We start from the raw sequence: 10,351 nt of genomic DNA, 5'->3' as shown, positions 1-10,351 counted from the left end.
CGCCTTAAACTGGCCTCCGGGTTTGCCATTTTTCTTTTATCGCAATAAAGTGGAGATTTGGGCCAGTTCGTCCATTGCAAACAGAAAAAGCGACGAAAAAAACACATGGACGCGGCCGAAGGGAAACAGGACAAGGTGCACTCTCAACTGAAGTTGAATTTTCAATAAACTTCAGTTGAGAGTGCATCTTGTCCTGTTTCCTTCGTCTGTGTCCCTGTGTTTTTTGTTTGTTTGTTTTCTTATATCATTGCTGATCTATTAAAGAATCTGTCATGCTTCCATGTGTGACAAAACACAAACGAAATGGCAGTGTGCTGAATTAAGTGAAGTGTGAAATAATGTGTGTGATATATCCTGGATAATGACAGAATTTATACGGTGTTTAGTAGTCCATGCTCAATTTCCCTTTAAAGAAAGTATTGCAGCCTGTGATTTCAAACATGTTTATTTTTCACGTTACGGCATTGTTATAAAAAAGAAAGCACTTTCAAAGACAAACTGCTTGTTGTCTTCTTTACACATTCAAACTGACACAAATCCAATATGAGATTATCGAGTAATACACCTGGCTCTGTGGTAGCCATAATAGATTGTAAAATGGAGCACGGCGATGGAAGTGTAGAGAAAATGAATCAATGTACAAACCTGATACAAACAATATATTGCAGTAAAAGAAGCAAAACGGGTCTCACCAGTAGCCTCATTGAGTTCTCCGTTTCCTGCAAGGGCGAGCTAGATGCCCCGTTGGCTAGCTGAATAACCCTACAAAACCTTCCGTTATTGTCCCATGCATTTTATGCAAACCTGCTTGCAAATTAAAAAAGGCTCTATCAACATCACCGTGATGCACCGAATAGCTTTTCGGAGGCAGTTCCACATGTCCGTAAAGGTAACACGGTGGTTGTGCGATGAACTGCGCAAAACGTTGGAGTCGACACTGTGGAGCTTATGGACGGCCATGACTGTGGAGCAACAAGTGAAGCACATACTGCCACGGGGGGGGGGGGGGGGGGGGGGGGGCTTCTTTGGTGGCGAGGGCGTCAGTCGAGGTGAGGACGACGAAGGGTGCGCTGTCGCCGGTGGCGTCCCTGGTGTGCGGGAGTGCCACCGTGGCGAGGACGATGAGGGGCTCCCTGTCGCCGATGGTGTCCTTGATGGGCGGGACCTCCATTGTGGCGACGAACTCCTTGGCACTGGTGGTGTCCCTGGTGGGCGCGACTGCCATCGTGGCTTGCGTGGGGCTCCGGGGAGGCACGGCTGTGGCGGGTTCGGAATTGGGCAACAAGGCGCTGCCTCAGAGCCCTGTCTCTGTCCGAGAGGCTGACCCGAGGGTGGGCAGGAGCCAGCTTCTCGTCATCCGCCACTGATCCCTCCGAGCTCGGCCCAGACTCCAACCCTGGCCTCGTCAGGGTCACAGTCTGGCTCCGGTTCTGGCTCCCTCAATGAAAGGCAGATATTGTGGAGCACTGCACAAGACGATATAATGACGGTGGCTGTTGTTGGATTGTAATACAGAGTTCGGTGTCTTTGCAGGCACTGGAGACTGCTTTTCAACAGCCCAATGCAGCGCTCCACAATGGACCTTATCGAAGAATGTGCCTTATTAAACCGGCCGCAAACGGTGGAGGTCGCGTGGAATCCAGGGACAGGGGTGATGAGCCAAGGCTTCAAGGCATAGCTGCTGTCACCTGCAGAGTCACAGAAGGAAATGTATGATATCAACGCTGTTCTCTTTAAAAGAAGACTTCAACGACAGTTGAAATATACCCGTCGTGTTCAGAAATAGGCTGAATATGATCCACAATACCCGTAAATGACAATTGCACATTTGTATTATGAGCCTGACGGCTGTATTTTTCGTTATAAACAGCCCACACTGGCAAGCGCTCGGAGAGCAGCCAGATGAGAGCACGTCACATCCAGTGCAATTTTGATGTAGTTTATCTCGGGATGAGCAAAGCTGCGGCGAGGCAGACGTCGTCAGGATGCCCTCGCTGTTCCAGCAACCAAAGCGGTCGAAGCACGCCAGCGATCGGGCCACCGCAACTGACCCCAAAGCTGCTTTTGTGTGAATTTTGAGTGACGGGTTAATCTTCTATCATCTTCGGACACACAAAAGAGAGTCCCGTTGAGTGTGGAGTCCCTCCCTCCCCTTTTCTCTTCTGCTGGCCATAGAGTTGTCGGGATGACGTCAGGTTCAAAGCATGTATAGTTCTTGGCGAGTCAGCTATCGTCGCTACCTGTCAAGGTTCCTAGACGGGCATTACAAACGGCTTTAGCGACATCTAGAAAATGCTGTTTGCTAATCGCCTAACTTTTTTAAATGCCTTTTTGTGCCTTTTTTAACAAGATATGGATGTGTCCGATGTGATACTGCTCTTTTGAACACGCGTATAAACCAAAAAATAAGCATCGAAATTTCGTTGTAGTATTCCTTTAAAATTGTTGACAACTTAGCAGGTAAAACTGCAGTTTGCAACCTTTCCCCCCTGTAGTTGACAGCTCCGCCAGAGCGCATGCCAGTTATCCATGTTCGGAACAGTACATGTGATATTGTAGCTTATAAGTGGTGCAGAGCCATCATGTACAGAACCAACAAATGGAGTATGCTTACCGAGCAGGAGCCTGCCATCGTCTATCAGCCGGCCTCGCTCGAAGTTGCTCCGGAGCCACAAGTAGCGCCACGCGAAGGAGTCGTGCACCGACCCAGGATACCGTGGGTCGATGCTCATCACCCGGCAGTCGGCGTCACACAACTGCAATAGTGAGACATATGTCGACATTAATTCAACTGAATCCACAAACAGTTGGTTGCACTCACTGTCATGGGGCCCTGTCAAACACTATTAACATGCTGACCAACACACCGCCATAAATTATGTGGTTTACAAATTTAAAATATTAAAACAGTGCAAAAAAAAAAAAAGAACGACAGACTGAATGAAGGAGGACACAGACAGAGCGCTGTCTGTGTTACAAAGATTAAAATTATATGCTAAATAGCCACTACCTTTAATCCACGTAATAGTTTAGGAAAATTTGTTTTTTTCTTAAAAGGAGAGTTTACACTTTATCATGCAGGATAGGGACTAATGCTTAAAAGCTTAACACGACATGAGAACAAACAGATCGAAAGCTTTTCAGCTAACAAACCCTCCCTTCCTTCGTCGAACAAACGCTTGTGCGGAGGATGAACGAGTACTAACAATTCATAATTCTCATTTATAAACTGGCATATCCACACCGTATTAGCGTTACACTCTTTTTCAAACCCATTCAGAACGGGCATTGACCTATGGCTAAAAGCGCGAGCTAGCTGTTTTGGATAAAGCCCTGGCGGCTGCACGAGCACTCGTGTAGCGAGTGCTCCAGTCAAGCCGTTCGCGCTTGCACAGTCTTCTCAGTTAGTTCATGCTAAGGCGAGACGTAGTATATATGTGATCGTACATACCCCCATCACGTTCAGAGCGTATTTGTTTGCGGCACCAATACGCCGCCTTCGTGACGGTGGGGTCGTTCTGTGACGGGCCGACGATGGCGATCATCGTCCCGTCGACGCAACCGATGACGCCAGGTATCCTGCCGAGCCGTTGAAAGCCCCTCTCGACGTCTTCCCTCTTGCCGGTTGTCTGGGGAAAGTCGATCCAGCCGCGCCGGATCCCCAGACGCTGCACAATAGCGAGGGACACAGCCCGCACAACGATGCCGACTGCAGCCTGATTCCTCGCTATGTGCTCGTTGCTCGCCACCATGCGCTGAAAGCTCCCCGCACAGTTTGCTTCCCGTGGCGTAAAAGCAAGTGCGCACAACACTTGCTGTTCCACAGACATCACCGTCCACGAACCTCGCAGGCTCAACTCTGGCTCCTCGCGCAGTTCGTCGCACAATCAACGGACATTCTTGGTGAGACGGTACTGCCTCCAAAAAGCTTCCTCCGGTAGTTCAAAGACATCGCGGTTTCGCAGTGCTGCCGGTGCAGCCTTTCCGGAAAGGAAAAAAAAGTTGAACAATGGAAATCGCTCTGCCCCCGAGACGCCGTAATTCCGATTTCGCTGCCTCGAAGGGACCATCGACAGACTCTTCCCTTTTCAAACGAAACACCGAGGAAACAATACGTCAAAGTGTTGTCACTTCCGGTGGGAGCGGTTCGCCGTCTTCGCCCACATTTTCATAGGGAACTTTCGTCATTCGAGCCTCAACCAATCAAACGCGATGTCGTCACTTCCGTTTCTTTTAGAAGAAACGAAACATTTGTCCAACATAGGCCCCCAGAATGGCGGGAATGGTCGGTCGGTGCTGAATAGCTGAATGCTGATGCCGTTCAAGCGATTTGAATTGGGTTTCGTGCGCTCAACGTGTCGATTTGTTTCTTTCTGGAGCTACCTTTACCAACCGCTCGCCCGAAATCATTCGGTAGAACATGCAGACTTGACGGCTAGCAGAGCCCTCCGCAAAGGCTTAGGATCGCGCTCACAATTTTGGAAGCTTCCGTATGACCGCAAGTGCTCAATAAGCCGCTATACCAATGATTGCATGCCATCTACACAGACTTCAATCGAGTTTTTCAACGAGACAGGAAGGCCCAACGAAGCAAGCGGAGAATCTGATGCTTCGCCTGTCACTGTCTGCGCGGGAACTCGCCGGGAGGCGCTTAAAGGGGCACTGACACATCAAAATCATATTTTTTTTTATTATCCGAAACGATTGAAAACGATGCCGGGACATTACCCTCAAAATTTGAAATTTGGGAGTTCAGTATTTGTGAAGTAAAAAAACAATTTCCAAATGCCGAATTCGAAGTTCCCGCGCGATCGGCGCCGGTGCCTTGACGTCAAAAATCGCGGAGACCTGAGAGTCGACTTTCTTTCACCACTCCCTGCTGTTGCCACGGCGACCCAAAGCGAGGAGGAAAAGAGTGAGCGGCGGCGTTACGGCGGACCGGTTTTGAGCGGTGTCGCCTGTTTTCCGTTGGAGGATACAAATCCAGGAGACGGCACCACAACGAACTCCCGATTTTTGGTATTTCAAAAAGAAGGGCCGTAGTGCGTTCGCAATTGCATGAAAAAACATGTTTTACGATTGCCGTAATTAAATGTTATAGAGATGTCGCCTACAAAGCTTCTAAATTTCCTGATTTTTGACGTCACCGATCAAAAGAAGCGAGGAGGCGAGAGGCGGGAAAATCAAACGCCAAAAATAAAAAGGCGCGCGCGCGCGCGGGAAAATTTTTTTTCGCGATGCGGTTTTTTTTTGCGTGTCTATGACTGCAACTTGCATCGTTTTAGACAATAAAAATAAATACGACCTTTGGGGTGTCAGTGCCCCTTTAAGGCCGCGGTCCCACGGCAGCCATCTTGAACAAGGCGTTAGTTCATCCAATAGATGGCGACACGCACCCGTGGGGTGGCCGAAACATTGGTTCACGGTGGGATGGCTCGAGCACCATCACGTTGCCCTCGTGGCCTTGCTCGCGCCGCTGCCAGCTGTGCTCAGCTAGCTCAAGTAGCGTGTCCCTGCAAACGGATGTATGCGAGAATGTCAGGCTGGGTATAAATTGTTCTCTGATATAGGGAGATGCGGTTCGGCGGTTGTAACGGGCTTTCGCAATAAATCTTACCAAGAAGGAATCAAATGTTGATTGACGTGTTAATATTCTCTCAATGAAAATTTCTTCTACAGGAATGCACGCTCAGTAGACTCAATCTTCCATGACACCAGTGGAAGCGGACGTCAAGTAAACTGCTTCGTGATTTATGGTACTTACCTCACCATTTTAATTACGACTAAAATAACGTCTCGAAATATTGTGTTTCACGGGGTCCGGAAGATGTTGTAAAGGTTGTTACATTATAGGGGGGGTTCATAGAAACTTTCTGGAAAGGCTCGAAGTCTTCCTTGAGTCCAACGCCATCATGAACAGTAACTGAAAACGATCCGCTATTTAGTCGGTGGGTGGCGAAACTTATCCGCATCTGTGGAGTCATGATCGATGCGTACTCTAAGTGGCTGGAAGTTTACACGATGCCTGCCACGACGTCCGGACACGTCATTGACGTTCTACGGCTTCTTTGACCTACTTTTGCCCTACCGAAAATACTTCTCTCTGATAACGCGCCAAATCTTGCTTAAAATAAAATAAACAAGTTTTTGAAGAAAAAAAGAACCGGCATCAGGCATCACATTAGTGCACCATACCATCCTGCAACGAACGGGCAAGCAGAACAGAGGGTGTGCGAAACAAAAAAAAATGCCCTATTGAAGCTTACGGAAGAAGCAGTTCAGTGAAGAATTGCCAGGTTCTTGTTCCAGCAGCACGCGACTGTCTCATATTAGACGGTAAAAGCACCCGCCGAAGCAATATTCGGCGGACGAAGAGCCACACCCCTCGATCTCATGATACTATGGCCTACGAACGAAGATCGAGAGATTCCCAGATCGGGAGTAATGGCAGTTTATTCGGTCGGACAACTCTTCTGCGTGAGGAATTTCAGCGGAAACCGGTCTTTCATGTAAAACTTGAGTCGAAAAAGCTCTATGTTGGTTGATCAGAAGGTGTCATCCCTCTGAATACGAATGCCCTTGAGTGTAGATATAACTAAATCACAAAACTCTCTTTGTGTATTGTTTAACTGCCCTTGTATTTGATAGTAGAAGCTATGGTGGTGATTTGGACCTTTCACACCAGGCTCCTTTTTCTTATTTTTCGCCTCATATTCCTTTACGGTTTAAGTATGCTTCAAAAATCTTTTGGAACGGGGACACTTTACGTCAACGAGGCCATTTGTTCCAAGTAGTCAATCAGGGAATTCTGCTAGAAATCCGTCCCTCATATTAACAAATAAGCCGCACTTCTGCACAGTGCAGTTGTCCTGTTCCACGTACAGTTGTAAAGCAGCATCCTCATTGATTCTACCATATTCTGTTGCGGGTGAAGAAAGTTTTTGGGTACACGATACTTGAAACAAGTCTGGCACTGTACGTTGTGGTTCGACACCCACTAATGTCGTCGTCCTTATAGAGCCTCATCATTTAATCATTACCTCGAGCCCCCCTCCCCCCTCATAATGCTCTTTATCAACAGTAAGTACAATAGGCTACCGCCATATTACAATCCAAGAATTGAAAAATTGAGTCGTTCAGTCCTTCAACGAATTTGTTATTTATATAATGTTATTGCGTTACATTACCTCGAGACAATCAACGTCCATCGTTGATCTTCAAATACTTATACCTGTATGTAAATTAGACGCACAAGGGGGGAGGGGGGGGGGGGGGGGGGGTCCGTGGCCGAGTGCATGGTCTAGCGCACACCAGCTCGGAGCACTTGCAGCGAAAGCTCGCGCTGCAGAACTCACCCCGCCCCTGCCCGTTTCGATCTGGAAGAGCATCGTACCGGCGTGCGGTCGCGTATCCCGGTGCATGTTAAAACCCCAGGTTTGCGGTTGTACCGCACTGGCTAAATTTCTCATCTACAGCTGAGACACCAGACGCCCACTAATGCAGACTAACTTCCGGCTCTATAAACATACACACAACAATTTGCAATTAGACGCATAATAACAAAGAATACAGCGTGCCGCCTCTTTTCTTTGGATGCCTTTTTTAAACCAGCGAAAGCTCGCGCGTTCTCTCTTTTGAGACGGTTAGAACGGTCGCACATAAAACTTGCGTTTCTCCTACCCGGCCGCTTCCTCCTCTCATTATGTGTAGTTGGTTATAACTAAATAAGCTATAATAATGGTGTATTATTCATATTTAGTTTCAGTTTCAGTTAGGGAAAAGGAGTTTCGCGGAACTAGAGCCAATAAATGAGCTGCGCTTAGAGTATCGGCACTCTCTTCCCCGACAGTGTTCTGAACGCCGCCATTTTGGTGCTTGTGCAGAGCAGGCGCAACTGCCGATCGTCATGATTCAAAAGTGCGACATCCTCAGCATTAGATTCGGTGTTATGAAGCTCATGTAAGGTTGCTTTGCTTTGTCGCACACTGTTAAAAGTGGAGGACGGAAAAGCGTTTCTTGTGATTTCAGACAAAGCTTCAAATAACTGGCAACCATGATTTTAAGCCACAGTATGGCCAAGTGTCGCTACTCTGAAGCGTAGCTTATTTAATGACACTATTCATGCTCTTGTTCAAGAGGCTTGTAATACCTGGAGGGGCCATGACGAGCCCCGTCGATTCCACAAGCCACTACTTTTTGACACCTGCCTCTTCCTCATTGTTCCCGCTTGTGCCAGTAAATTAGCTACGGTTCAGAGTAACGACACTTGGCCATATTGTGGCTTAAAATCATGGTTGCCAGTTACCTGAAGCTTTATCTAAAATCACAGGAAACGCTTTTCCGTCTTCCACAAATGTTGAAACAACCCGCGACAGAGCACTGCAATATTGCATCAGCTTCCTAGCACCGCATCTAATGCTGAGGAAGTCGTACTTTTGGATCATGATGATAGGCAGTTGCGTTTGCTCTGAACAAGACCCAAAATGGCGGCACCCAAAACAATTTTGGGGGACGGAGTGCCGATACTTTAAAGCTCATTTAGTGACTCTAGGCACGAAGTGAACTCGGGTGTATTCTTTTCCTCTTCGTCTTCATTGTGTATTGATTTCAATCATATCGAATAATGAACACATTATATCACGCTACGCTTCTGTAATTATTTGTCTTAGATTTATTAACCTGACCCAGTACTTAAACCATTCATTTATCGATAGTAAATCTTCCAATATATTTTTTTAAATGTGAAGGTAAAAAGACACGGAGATTGATGATGATACAGACGCCAACGCCGCCCTCGGAAATTTTTTGAACATTAGAAATCAGCAGTTTGTCTGCCATCCGCCAGGTAGCGCAATAAAACACCCAAACAGTTTTTAATTGTTTTTAAAATTAGCTAAGCTCCACACCTATTCAAAAACCAAAGCAAGATAACTGTGAAGCTTTAATACATCGCAATGTATATCTATCCCAAACAATAAATGTTATTAGATGCCAATAAATCTGTTTGATGTCCAAAAAAGATATGCGTCAGAAACAGGTAAGTTTGAAGGGCTCCTGGAGCGTTATGACTTTGAAAATGAAAAAAAGCCATCGTCCACCTCTTGGGGAACCATTGTAGCTCTAAATGTTATAGAAGATTTTATCATAGTTTAATTATTTCCTCAGCGGCATTTGAAGTACCATGACTCGAAGCCCAAAAAAGTGCTACGTTTGATATAAAATATCTAAACAAAAATATTTTACACAACATTAAGTTTTTTTCTGCATATTACCAATTACAAGCACTACATCTGTAGCTGATTTCATTGTCCTAGCGCTTGTCAGTAAAGACATATTTGTGCTGAAAAATGTCAATTTTAGGGCAATATTTGGATGTATGAAAAAAACAAAGTAGTGCAGATACCAAAAAAGGGTATCGTTAAATTCTGCTCCGACATCATCTTAACAAAACTGTTATATTGGAACCGTGTTATCTTTAGTGGATCGTTCATGAAACATGAACTAGCGGAGCAAGTGAGGGTCCGCGCCATCATATTCGCATCGCTATAAATGCGCATGAACAGCAAAAAACTAACACACACATAATATCAAATGAAAGAGGATTGCATTGCCTTTCGAATGACATCAGTCCCACAAAACAGTATTTAAAAGGAGATGAGTAATGACCTGCCAAAAAATACCTAAACTGCCACATTCAGTGGGACCGTGGCCTTAAACGAGCTGCCAGGGCGTAATTAAAAAAAAAAAAAAAAATCTAACGCAGGTCTGAACCACGCAAGGATCGTCTCGAAGCATGGTAGCCTCAACAGACGCTTGCCGCCACACGGAGGAGAAAGCAAAAGGCCCGAAGTTTGAATGTGAAGGTAAGACGTGCTTTAATAATAATGATCTTTATTTGCACGTTCCTTTGTATGACTAAAGTGATCGTGCTGAGACACTTTATAGCAGCGATTGCTCTCGAACAAAGGACAGGACAGCAGAAAGGCACATTGGAAGGCAATGAGACAGGCAGGGAGATAACTGACCTCTCTGTTGTAAAACGTTTTTCAGAGGAGGTGCAAAGAGCTGGCCCTCACCTTTTCAAGGCAGCAGCAGAACACTACGAGCCCCGAATCACTGCAGCGGCTGACTCACGCGGATGCTGTTCTGGGGTGCTATGTTGCGCTTTTTGCACTCCCAGGAGACTTGGAAGAGGGAAGTGACGTCAACGACACAGCAAACGCAAATTGGATGTTGACAGAAGAAAACGAAATCAACACCCAATCTGCGCTTGCTGTGTCGTTGACGTCACTTCCCTCTCCCTAGTCTCCTGGGAGTGCAAAAAGCGCAACATAGCCTCCCAACACCCTGC

General features: G+C 46.5%; 1 pseudogene; it reads right to left on the bottom strand.

The window, feature by feature from the left end:
* Positions 1–1,040: 1,040 nt before the first annotated feature.
* Positions 1,041–1,575, bottom strand: LOC120843383 (annotated as a pseudogene).
* Positions 1,576–10,351: the final 8,776 nt, after the last annotated feature.

The sequence above is a fragment of the Ixodes scapularis genome, unplaced genomic scaffold, assembly GCF_016920785.2.
Source record: "Ixodes scapularis isolate PalLabHiFi unplaced genomic scaffold, ASM1692078v2 PGA_scaffold4__175_contigs__length_147842914, whole genome shotgun sequence".
NCBI lineage: Eukaryota > Metazoa > Arthropoda > Arachnida > Ixodida > Ixodidae > Ixodes > Ixodes scapularis.
Note: the sequence above shows the minus strand (reverse complement) of the source record. Positions and strands in the feature narration are given on the sequence as shown.